The following is an 11,110-nucleotide window of genomic DNA, read 5'->3' on the forward strand; positions in this document are numbered from 1 at the left end:
TAAAAGGGAGAGAACGATGGGGAACCCCCGGCACTTTACGCAAGTCGAAAACTCACTAATTGAGGACAGGCGAACTGCGCTATTGAGAAAGAGTGCGCATGTGTCGTATGGTCTGTTCAAAAATCATCCTGTCTTGCAGGCTGGAGGTACGTCGTCGAAACGGTCATTGTCCGCTAAAATTTTTATGGACAACGAGTTCTAAATATGACCGTCTCGAGCGCTGGAGTCTCGTTTTGTAGCAATTTTCTTTTGAGATACGCTATAAAAAGGGGACTGTCAGTGGGAAGGCCGATGGCTTGAGCCGAAGCCCCTAGATCAAGAATCAGGCTCAAACGCTTCCCAAAGATCGTGTTCTTTTTCCTGACACAGCATTGAAGGGGTCTTATTTTGGTATACGTAGCTCGGTTGAGTCATGCCTTGCAAAGCGTATAAAAAGTTAATGTAGTTATTTAGTGCTGCTGTAAGTTCTGTAAAACTGTCACTTTTCAGTGGAAAGCAACCCTGGCTAAGTTCAGCGAGAATTTGTCTGGCGCTAGTTTACTGAGCGGCTGATTCTTGGTGTAGTGCTGCCAACGCGTGCTATGAACTAGAAACTGTTGCAGACCCTTCTGCGACCTCTAGACTAGAACCGAGACTTTGAGAGGCGTGGGAAAACGCCCACAGTGTTTCGTGCTCCAGCGAGCTGTGCGACAACCGACGACGACTGCATGTACCTACCGGTGTCATCCATTTGGCCAGCGGATGTCGTCCTCTGCCCACCAGGATCTCCTTCGTTGGCGGAGCAGCCAGTTGCGGTTCACTGTGGGCGGTGGGGAATGGAACGGATGCCAAGCGCCTGAGACACGACGTGCCTAATCGTCACGCTCATTAACATGAAAAAACTTGTCCCTTGGGTGTGTGCGACGGGATTATGCACCAGTGCAAATTCTACCACCTTCTGTCCTCCGTTCTCCTATACGCCAGGGTGTGCTTTCTCTCAAAATTCCTCTCAATGAGCTGACCCGACGGGACACCTCTACGTCATGGTGTGGTTTCTCTCTCTCCGTATTCCTGTGTGTGGGTTGACCAGTTTGCCGACAAGGCCCTCACCAGGGAGTAAGAGACCATGAGGTTGCTCAGATATTGTAGTGTGTAACATGGCCAGAGAGACGCCACGAAGGCATTTTCTCCGCCCTTGCGGGCAGGAGCACTCACGCCGAACGTTTCTGTACTTTTTTGTCTTGGAGCGCACTGCTCATCCGTAATTATGTATTAATCTCCTGTTATCCTTTTTACATGACATCGTCTTCCTTGTCGTACCCTGGTTCCAGCTCTAAGTAGGCGCTGTTGAATGTTGCCGAAAACCCATCGCCGTAAATACTGATGGCAGCATTAACAATAAGCACACACACATGCATGCTCTTCTAATTACCTCTAGCACGTGACCAGCACCCGCCGTGGTTGCTCAGTGGCTATGGTGTTGGGCTGCTGAGCACGAGGTCGCGAGATCGAATCCCGCCAATGGCAGCCGCATTTCGATGGGGGCGAAATGCGAAAACACCCGTGTACCAAGACTTAGGTGCATGTTAAAGATCCCCAGGTGGTCGAAATTTCCGGAGTTCTCCACTACGGCGTGCCTCATAATCAGAAAGCGGTTTTGGCACGTAAAACCCCAGAATTTAATTTTATCACGTGACCAGCTTCGCACACTTCATAAACACATTTTTTCCACTTTGACATTTCTAATGCTAACACAATAAGATTTGGCGTCGGTGGGGATCCCAACACACAACCTCCGCGTTACGCGTTCCTTGCACTATAGAAGTTGTGTTAGGGCGTCACTTGTTGTCGTGTAAGCATTCTTGGGTATTTATTCCCAATGAGGGAGCGTTCAACAGTGCCATTCGAGGCCATGGCAGCGAATGTGGAGCACCCTTTTGACCGACGGCGTCGCGTAGAACGGGAGCTTTACGACCATGTCCTGCTCATGTTTTATCACTCGTCGCTTAATTTCATTGCCCTTGTGAAAGCATACTATTTGGCAAATTCATGGGATATTATGGCCAGCTGGCAAGCGCCTCGAAGATCACATTGGCGTCGTTAGCCTCAGAGCGTGATGTTTGTAAAAAAATGCAGATTCACCGAACGCGCATATAGCATCCAAAGTGACAGCAAAAGTCGTAGCAAGCATTTTCGCTTGAACAGGTCGGTCGGTGTTCTAACTCTACCTGGTGCCACACGTTGTCCTGACACAGCGCGCAAGGAGACTACTTCTACGCAGAAGGAATAGCGCACCGTGACTCGCCAGACGTCTAAAAGCTCTGGCGTCACGAGAAGCGGGCGCACTGGCGTTGCAAGCGTCGCACCTCCGTGGTGGGATGATGAGACCGAAGGGTCACCTTTGTCGCAAGACAGCGCCTTGTGAAATACCAGATAACGTTACATCGGCGGCTATTTTCTTTTTCCCCAGACCAGTGCATGTACACGATAGCTTAGCACGAATGCCAGTGGGATTATAGTGTGCTAGCGCATAACACTCATGCCAACACTCACAACAGTCATGCCAAAGACGCAGCCTTGGCTCTATCGCCGATCCGATTGAGAGCAGGGTTGATGGTGTCTCCATTTTAATTAGTCAAACCCACCGCGCGCGGGCCCCGGCGATAGTGGGACATGAAGATGGCGGATGCCGCGGTGCCAACGGTGTGAAGGCCCCTCGAGCGTGCGTATAGATGGGCGAACAAGCCGCGTCTCCAAGTTGGGTTCCAGTTGACTTCGTGAAGGTGACGTGCCGAGCCCGTCACATTTGGTGTCAATTAAGAGGGTATTTAGATTAAGAAATAGTTACTTAAGGCACTCGAACACGCGACCTCTGGTTAGAGTTCAACACAGTATCATTGGTCTCATTTCGGACGAAGTTAACTAAGGCACAGGCAATGAAGATATAGTTAATTGGGGCACTCGAATGAGCAACTTTTGGTGGGAGAAAACAAATAATAGCAAGTGGCAACGCATTAGAATGAAAATGTCAAGCAATGTAATGAATGTATCGTGAGTGCGCAGGCCTTTGCCTTCATCCACTTTAGCATACGCTAAGTGACTGTCAACTTTTTCCCTCTCATGGTGCTCCTCGCCGGTTGAAACGTATTTTAGTACAACCGTGCAAGATTCTGTGAATATTTCGGCAGGCATTTCTCAAACTATAATAATATATGGACGGGTTTGAATCCGAAATCAGCGCTACGCTTTCGACGCATAATTGCACCAAAACGCTGGAACATTTCTGTGTGTTCGTTATTTCGTCCCCGTATTTTGAGTGTAATTGTGAGCTGTTTGCCTGTCATTGCAATGTTTGCCTGTCATTGCATTGTTTGCCTGTCATTGACTTAGCTAATATTACAAACTGGTGCATAAATATTAATCTTGTTATTAATCGGTCGAAAACCAAGTTTATTGTATTTAATTCGCCCAGAAACCATCTTGTTCAGTTCCATTGCTGAGTCTTGGTTCCCATTTAATCCCTTCTAGCACTCATTGCTCATTCTTAGGGGTAGAACTAGACTCTAACCTCAAGTTTCATTTTCATGTCTCGAATATTAAAAAGAGAGTTGCTTACGGCATTCGGTTATTGATTAGAGCCCGCGAATTCTTTAACCGTTCTACACTTGTCTCGCTATATTATGCTTTTATACAGTCACACATTAACTACTCGTTAATATGTTGGGGAAATACATATAATATTCACCTCAGTTCATTCAAGCTTTGCAAAACGAAGCAATTAGAATAGTCACCTCTAGTCCCTATAATACTAGCGCTATTCCATTGCTACACACTAATAACATTTCTGTCTGTCAAAGAAGCTGCGTTGTATAATTTGGGTATATTTATTTTTAAGTTATGAAGAATCATGTTCCTGCATGTACAACTCCTAAAACATGCCTGATAAACGCTAATTTCAATAGATTTGCTTTAAACAATAACCTCAGTTTACCTCAGGTGCTCACCAACAATGGCGAAGAATGAGTTCATTTTTCAGCTTTGTCATTTTGGAATTCCATACCACTTTGCGTCAAAACTCCGCGTTCAAGATTCATATTTAAAAAAACACCTGAATAATTTTCTTCTAACAAAAAATGTTTGCCATTACCTTCTTTTTCTTTTTTTCTCTTCTTTTTCTTTCACCATTATTACTTCAAATATTCCGCTGTTCTGATACCTTTCTTTTTTAATAGTGGTCATGTATATTTCGAAGTTATTTGTTGTTTATATTGTTGCATTTATGGTCATGTATATTTTGAAATTCTTTTATTTTTCGTTGTTTGTATAGCATGTTCGGGTAAATTGTTTTTCTCCGTTAGGGTCACTTTCGTTTAGTTCATTTAGTTTTGCTGCATTTGCTCCTTGCAATTGTATAATTTCATTCGTTAGATTTATTGAAACTCCTCATCTTGTTTTGCATTCCCCAGTACTTACTTTCTTACATGTTTCATAATATATGATTTTATTTGTAGTTCTCCTCGTTGCTTTAGAAAACACATATTTATAAATAACAGAAAGTCGCGATACAGTCTTTGACTATGGGACGTCCTCCTGTATATTATTTTTTTATAACCTGTAATCCATAATAAATAAATTAATTCCAATTTCAATTGTATTTCTACGTAAACACCAAGAGCCAATGTCATATTATGGGCCGCTTGGCTTTCAAATAGGTGGGCCATCTCGTTTCAGCGGATTGTTGTTTGGATCTGTTAGTCCTTAAGTAAAATAATTTCGATCGCATTTTTACGGGCCGTCAAACCACAAACAAATTTTTTTATTTAACTTTATTCGCTCTCTTCGGGCTGTGAAAGAAGCCTAAACCAAGAAGGGCCCGAACATGTCCTTGTAAAGTGAACATGTCCAGGTAATGTGAAGAGGTGTCGCGTTTGCTTGGCTATCGCATGTTTGGGCCGGATTTGTTTAGCATAGTTTTCGGCCACTGTGCCCACAGTCAACCGAATAGAGCTTCCGGTCGTGGGTCATAATGTTAACGTGATATCGTATTGTTACTGTGTTATCGTCCCGCAGAAGATCGCCTGAATACCCTTTAAAAGGCGACTTCCTTGTCGGAGTTAAGTTAAACTGGATTGCTATGTTACGCTCATGGAAAGTCGTAAATACCATCCTTAGCTTCAGCAATGATTAGCCAAATAAGATAAAGACGCAGGAATGCAAGATACCTTTGTCATGTCGTGACACTTCGACAGTGTCTTCTCGAGTCAAACAGTTAATCAATAAACAAGAATTACTTTGCATTTTAAAGAAGCCATAGCACTTAGAGACTTTCTCCAACTTTTCTGAAGAAACGCGACTGATACATAAGAAAATAGTCTTATATCCAAGGCTCGGGCGCTAAAATATCGGTATTGCCGCTCATGTGCCAAACTGAGGATGCAAGGTTTTAAGCTTTCATCTCTCCGCAAATATCCAGCACCTTTTTCGCTAAAAAACGCCACTTATGTCTGTAAATATACCCCACTTAACTAAACAATCGTGTCATCTCAAGCGCTCTTTAACGGCGCAGAGGTTTTCGGCATGCGCTGGAGTGCACACTCCGTATAAGCTTCCAGCCGACTCCCTATATTCATGTACCTACTTGAAGGCGCATTGCGGTGCGTTCTCTTGTAGTGCTAGCTTCTGCTCTTTGCTTAGCACTTGTTTATCATCAAGACGCAACTGCCGTCTCACTAATGTGTCTTCGTTGATTACTCCATGTCTGGTCATTAATGATCTCAGCAAAGGTACACAAATGCTAATTCACTCATTTCTAGAGGCTGACGAATATTCGGGGTTTAAAATAGAATTTGAATACTACACACTAACAATTTCTATTCAAAATAGAGCTATTGTCTGTTTTCATACATTAAAAAATAACAAGATTTTTCGCGACATGCGAATGATAAAATCAGGACACTGTTCTACGTCTGGCAAACAAAATATTGCAAGTAATCCCAACTGGAGAACAATAAAGGTTTTCGAAGCAATAGAAAAACAAAATTTGTAACGCAAGGTTCTTTTCTTTGTCCACAGTGGGACCCTACTTTAAAACGTGCGATTTCGGCTTGTATTCTGTCTTAGTGTTTCTGACCGTCTAGTCATGTATCAGTTTTACTTCTTGAGCAACAGCCTTTACATTTTTTTTAGAACGGACGAGTTTGCATTTGTCTATGGCACACGAATCCTTGTGCACTTTTCGTTTTGTTTCTTTTTTCTAATTTGTCCTTTTTTCAGAAACCATTCATTTAGTGTTTATAGAAACCCAGTCATGCAGCAGTCATTATTTCTTGAAAGCTTGTTTGTGACCAAGCTCCAAAAATGTTGAAAGCCGACTCGTTCAGCTTTTGTCAATTAGTCACCTTACGTTTATCTGTTATCACTTGTCCCACATTACTAGCTTTCTTTTTTCGCTAGTCCATGCAAGTGTGGTACCTATTGACAGATAATGAGTATCTCTGTTGTAAATAAATGAATCTGTGTTTGACTAGCCGTATTTGATTTATATTCAACTGGTAATCCAATGGGTGTAACGCTAAGGGATAAGAAAACGCAGATTGGGTGAGGGAACAAACGCGAGTTAATGACATCTTAGTTGAAATCAAGAAAAATAAATGGGCATGGGCAGGACATGTAATGAGGAGGGCAGATAACCGACGGTCATTAAGGGTTACGGACTGGATTCCAAGAGAACGGAAGCGTAGCAGGGGGCGGCAGAAAGTTAGATGGGGGATGAGAATAACAAGTTTGCAGGGACAACATGGCCACAATTAGCACATGACAGGGGTAGTTGTAGAAGTATGGGAGAGGCCTTTGCCCTGCATTGGGCGTAACCAGGCTGATGATGATGATGATGATGATGATGATGATATTCCAACATGAGCCCTACTGCTTTCTTCTGCATGTAGGCCGCTTCAACGGCGTGAGCGCAGACAATCAGTATTAGCTCAAGCTACGCTGTCCTCGGTGTCGGGTACGGGATCCTAAGCTGCAGCCTTGTGTAGCTGCTGACGGCTCTTGGACAATCATCCTTTTCTCCTAAGAAAACGGGATGGTGGAGTTGTGTACATATGTGCGTCGAACGGTTGCATTTAAAGAATATTTGGGTCCAGGAAGTGGACGTTTGGAGGGACCATTACGCAGCACGAAATTAAAAAAAATAAATTCAAATGGATTCTCTCGTGCACTCCATATAGCAAATTTGGTAAAACTGAGCTCGACACCAGCACCAACAAGGAATTTCACTCTGTTGGTGGCGTCGGTGATGTAAAAGTTGCGGCATTGTCTGCTGTGGTGGCAGCTTGAAGCAATTACAGTAATCACCCGCCCCACCCCTTATATGCTGAGAAAAAAAATTCACTCGGTCATTTGATTTTCCTGCATTTTAAATTGACAAATAATCAGTACAAGCCAAATACATGCTACCATTTGTGTACCGCTGCATACTTTGTAAGCACAAGTTTCTTCATTTAACGATTCTGACGTTTCTTTAGATAAAGTTTTCAGATTGAGATTGAAATTGTGATTGTTTCATTGCACCACATTGGCGCATCAGTGCGAAATAAAATGTACGTCCATGGAGAGGATAGTGGGGAAAAAAGCAGCATTTTAGCAGTGTGACTGCCCCGTCGCCCACTGTTTTCAAAGGCAGCAACAAAAACAAGGTGGCACAGACCGATTTAAAGCAATGCTCTGATCTCAGTGTATAATTCACAAAATTTTTATGTGCGGTGATACAAAATACATTCATGATACTATGCTTAGAATATGGCTGAAAAGACGTACACTCGCCAACTGAAAAAATTCAAAACACAGATTGACGTTTCGGCGCGCAATACGGGTGCCTTGTTCACAATCATACTAGTATTTCGATAACACGCGTCAACTTTCATCTGTTTCTTTAAGCTTACTGGATGTGCTCGATAGAGTTGCTCTAGTCGTTGGAGTTCGTAATTAGTATGCGGCTAGGGGGTAAAGCAATGTTTTGTATGCGTTGTTAGACGTGAGGAGGTATTAAGAGCTAAATTTCCTAGAGTGCTAAGTCTATCTTGCGAAATTACAAAGAGATTCCTTGCTTCAGTAATGTATATCTGCAGTAGTTGAGGTCTCGTCGCTACTAGCCCAACAATCTGTGCACTTGTATATCTGCTTTATTCGAGAGCACCGAAGTTTCAAGAATCTTGATACAGGCTCATTTAAAGCGAGTGGTGTGGTTTACCTTCATTTACCGCATTATGTCGTAATAAAATTCACGGACTTTCTATTTACTCCCAGGTCATGCATTGCTCCAGGCGTAGGAAGGCCCGTAAGACACGCTTAGGTTCACACCAGAAAGGTAAACGGAACAAAACAGCACCAAACGAAACGCACAACGTCGCTTTTCTACTCCAGAATGCGCAGTCGAGGAAGAGAAGTGCGAGTGTCGATGCGCCTACTCCGAAGACTCTGAGGATTTTCAAGACGCGTCGCCGGCGGTGCCAGGACTGCAAGTGACGGCCGCATTCCCGGGGTCTGCTTCCTTCGACGCCGTTTTGCTAGCCGCACGTCCTAGCATCCTGTCCCCGTCGGAGCAAGTCATCTGGATCCCCGTCGCTCTACCTCAGACTCTAGCGGACGAAGAGGTAGGGCGATGCAGTCACTGTAAGCATTGCTTTCATTTGGCGGTTGGACTATGCGTTTCTGACGTCCTTCACGCAATGAGAGTACACTTCTTGTGACGTAGTCAAAACGGGCATCTCTTTTCGAGCGAAGCCTTGTTATAATACAGCTGCTGGGAACCAAACACAAGAGAAGCATGAAGGTAAACGCACCATACTGGGGTTGCAATAAATAACATTTCTTCCTATTTATTATGCGTCACTTATGTATAATTTATAATGATTACTTGAATATATGGTTTTTATTGCGATATCAATTATATGGTCACTACAGGCGGATTTCTGCCGTCGCCGTCGCCATGATGTTCCTTATGAGTGAAAGCGTGTGAGGGTGAGCCGGCGATCGCGATCCAATCTCGCGTGCGCGAGCGAGGGACGCGGCTCGGATGCGTCCCCGCTCCTATGTCACGCGAGGAAGTGGGAGGGGCGTTCTTCTCCGGCGGCTGCTAGGGTGCCTCGATTTCCTCCTCGCCCGCCGCTCCATACAGAGCGGACACAACCGCGGCACCTACTACGGCGTTGGTCACGCGAATCGCGGACGTCGTAGTACACGCCGTTGGCGGACTTCCGCAGGGACGCGTTGTCGGTGCTCGCGTGTCTTGAAAGCGGTCTGCGACGTGACTCAAGTGCGAGCCCTTGCGAGCCTCATATGCAAAGCGATCTGCGATGCCTGCAGAGTGCGCGTAGCGCCGATAGCTTCGTATGCGCTGTGCTTTCAACGTTTCGCACGCGTTGAAGCGGCATATGCACGTAGGTGAATTGGCTCGCAAATGCTGCCGCGATTCCTAACTCCAGCGTTTTCACTGACAGCTTTAGCTGTCATCGAGCGTTCCGTGTTGATGTTTACCTGCGCCCGCGTGATACCATGCTGATTAATTTAGATAAATCACGTTGACGGGCTAGTTGGTTTGAATCCATGATTGAATGTATAAGTGCGACTGAAAAAGGGCGTACAGAGAAGCAGACACATAAAGACAGTGCTGTCTCCGTGTGTCCGTTCCTTTCTACGTCCTCGTTGAGTATCGGGTATACAATCTATAATTGTTAATTTAGCTAGCGATTTTTCACAACTTTAAAAGGCCGATAAAACTACTATCATTACTTCGTAGAGCTATCTACTAATTCGCTATCGCGATCAGTGGTTTGCCTTTCCCGTGGAAGTGCGATTTTTTGCTATGCTCATAATATACACTAAAGAGATTATCCCAACAGTTTATTAGGTCATTTCAGGCAAATATATAGATCATTAACTTCTACTGGTCGTTATAATAAATAGCGGTTCATAAATGTATTGTCGTCCCCCGAAATATTGGCGCTACCAACCACTTTTTCGAACGACGTGTTTGTTCAGGTTGTTTGAAGCATATCAAATGCAACAAAAGAAACCTAGCAACACAAAACAGCGAAGGAGCTTCCATTGAGATACTGATAGAAATTGAACATTCAAAAACTGTACTTAAGCGATGCAATAATCCCTTGTTCACTATTCGTTTTCCCCGATGACACTATATACTCTACCAGCCATCGCACTCTGTCCTCTAATGGGCTCAGAATAGATGATTAGATTATTAATAACGAGATTTAGCTCAAATCATACAATATAAGTATTAGAGGAGGACATCGCAGAAGGCAAGAAGCAATGTACGTGATTTTGAGGATGCGATCACTTGTTGCGATATTTATTGGCGAAAATTCGGATCACTTTCCTCCATTGCCAAATATGGGTGCATGAATAGCGTCCAAGGAACTGCCCAACGTAATGCTTTTAGCCTTGTTTGTTTGCTTTACGTGATGGGTGGACCGTCTGTATGAACCTCTTATCGTCTTAACTCGTGAAGATGATATCTCGGCGGCCTACCCTCGCTTGCGGTACAAGAAACAGTTGTCGATTTGAACGCCTCAGCAGGTCTTAGCAGCAAGGTCACACACTCGTGACAGCGTAGAAAATAACGTAGAGGGTGTTCTAGCACTCTGCATATGTTCAATTTCGGAATCTCAGTGACAAAACGCGAACATTTTGCACAAGAATATCTCGACAACTGATGGCGTTTGATTAAAGTTCTGCAAATTCATTTTGCCTCAACCGGGGTCCAGTCTGGTCACATCATGGTTTACTTTACTAATGATGTACATAACAGGAAAAGAAAATAAATTCTTGAATAGGGGCTGCACAGGGAACAAAGGGAGCAGCGTGTGTAGAAATCAGCGGCAACAAATGCATGCACACTGGGCAGTGCACGTGCATGTAAACTTGAAAAAAAACTTGATTTCCGAGTCAAGAGGAACGAAAGAAACATACTTACGCGAGCTTGTTTCGTTTTGCGAGAACGTTGTCTATAAAAGCACATGTGCACGAACGACAGCCAATTCGCTACGACGCGCAATCCATTGTTACCCGCCGGCACAGCTGGTATCTATATAGCCCTAGCGCGCGGGAC

This window comes from Dermacentor andersoni, chromosome 10 (genome assembly GCF_023375885.2).
Source record: "Dermacentor andersoni chromosome 10, qqDerAnde1_hic_scaffold, whole genome shotgun sequence".
Classification (NCBI taxonomy): Eukaryota; Metazoa; Arthropoda; class Arachnida; order Ixodida; family Ixodidae; genus Dermacentor; species Dermacentor andersoni.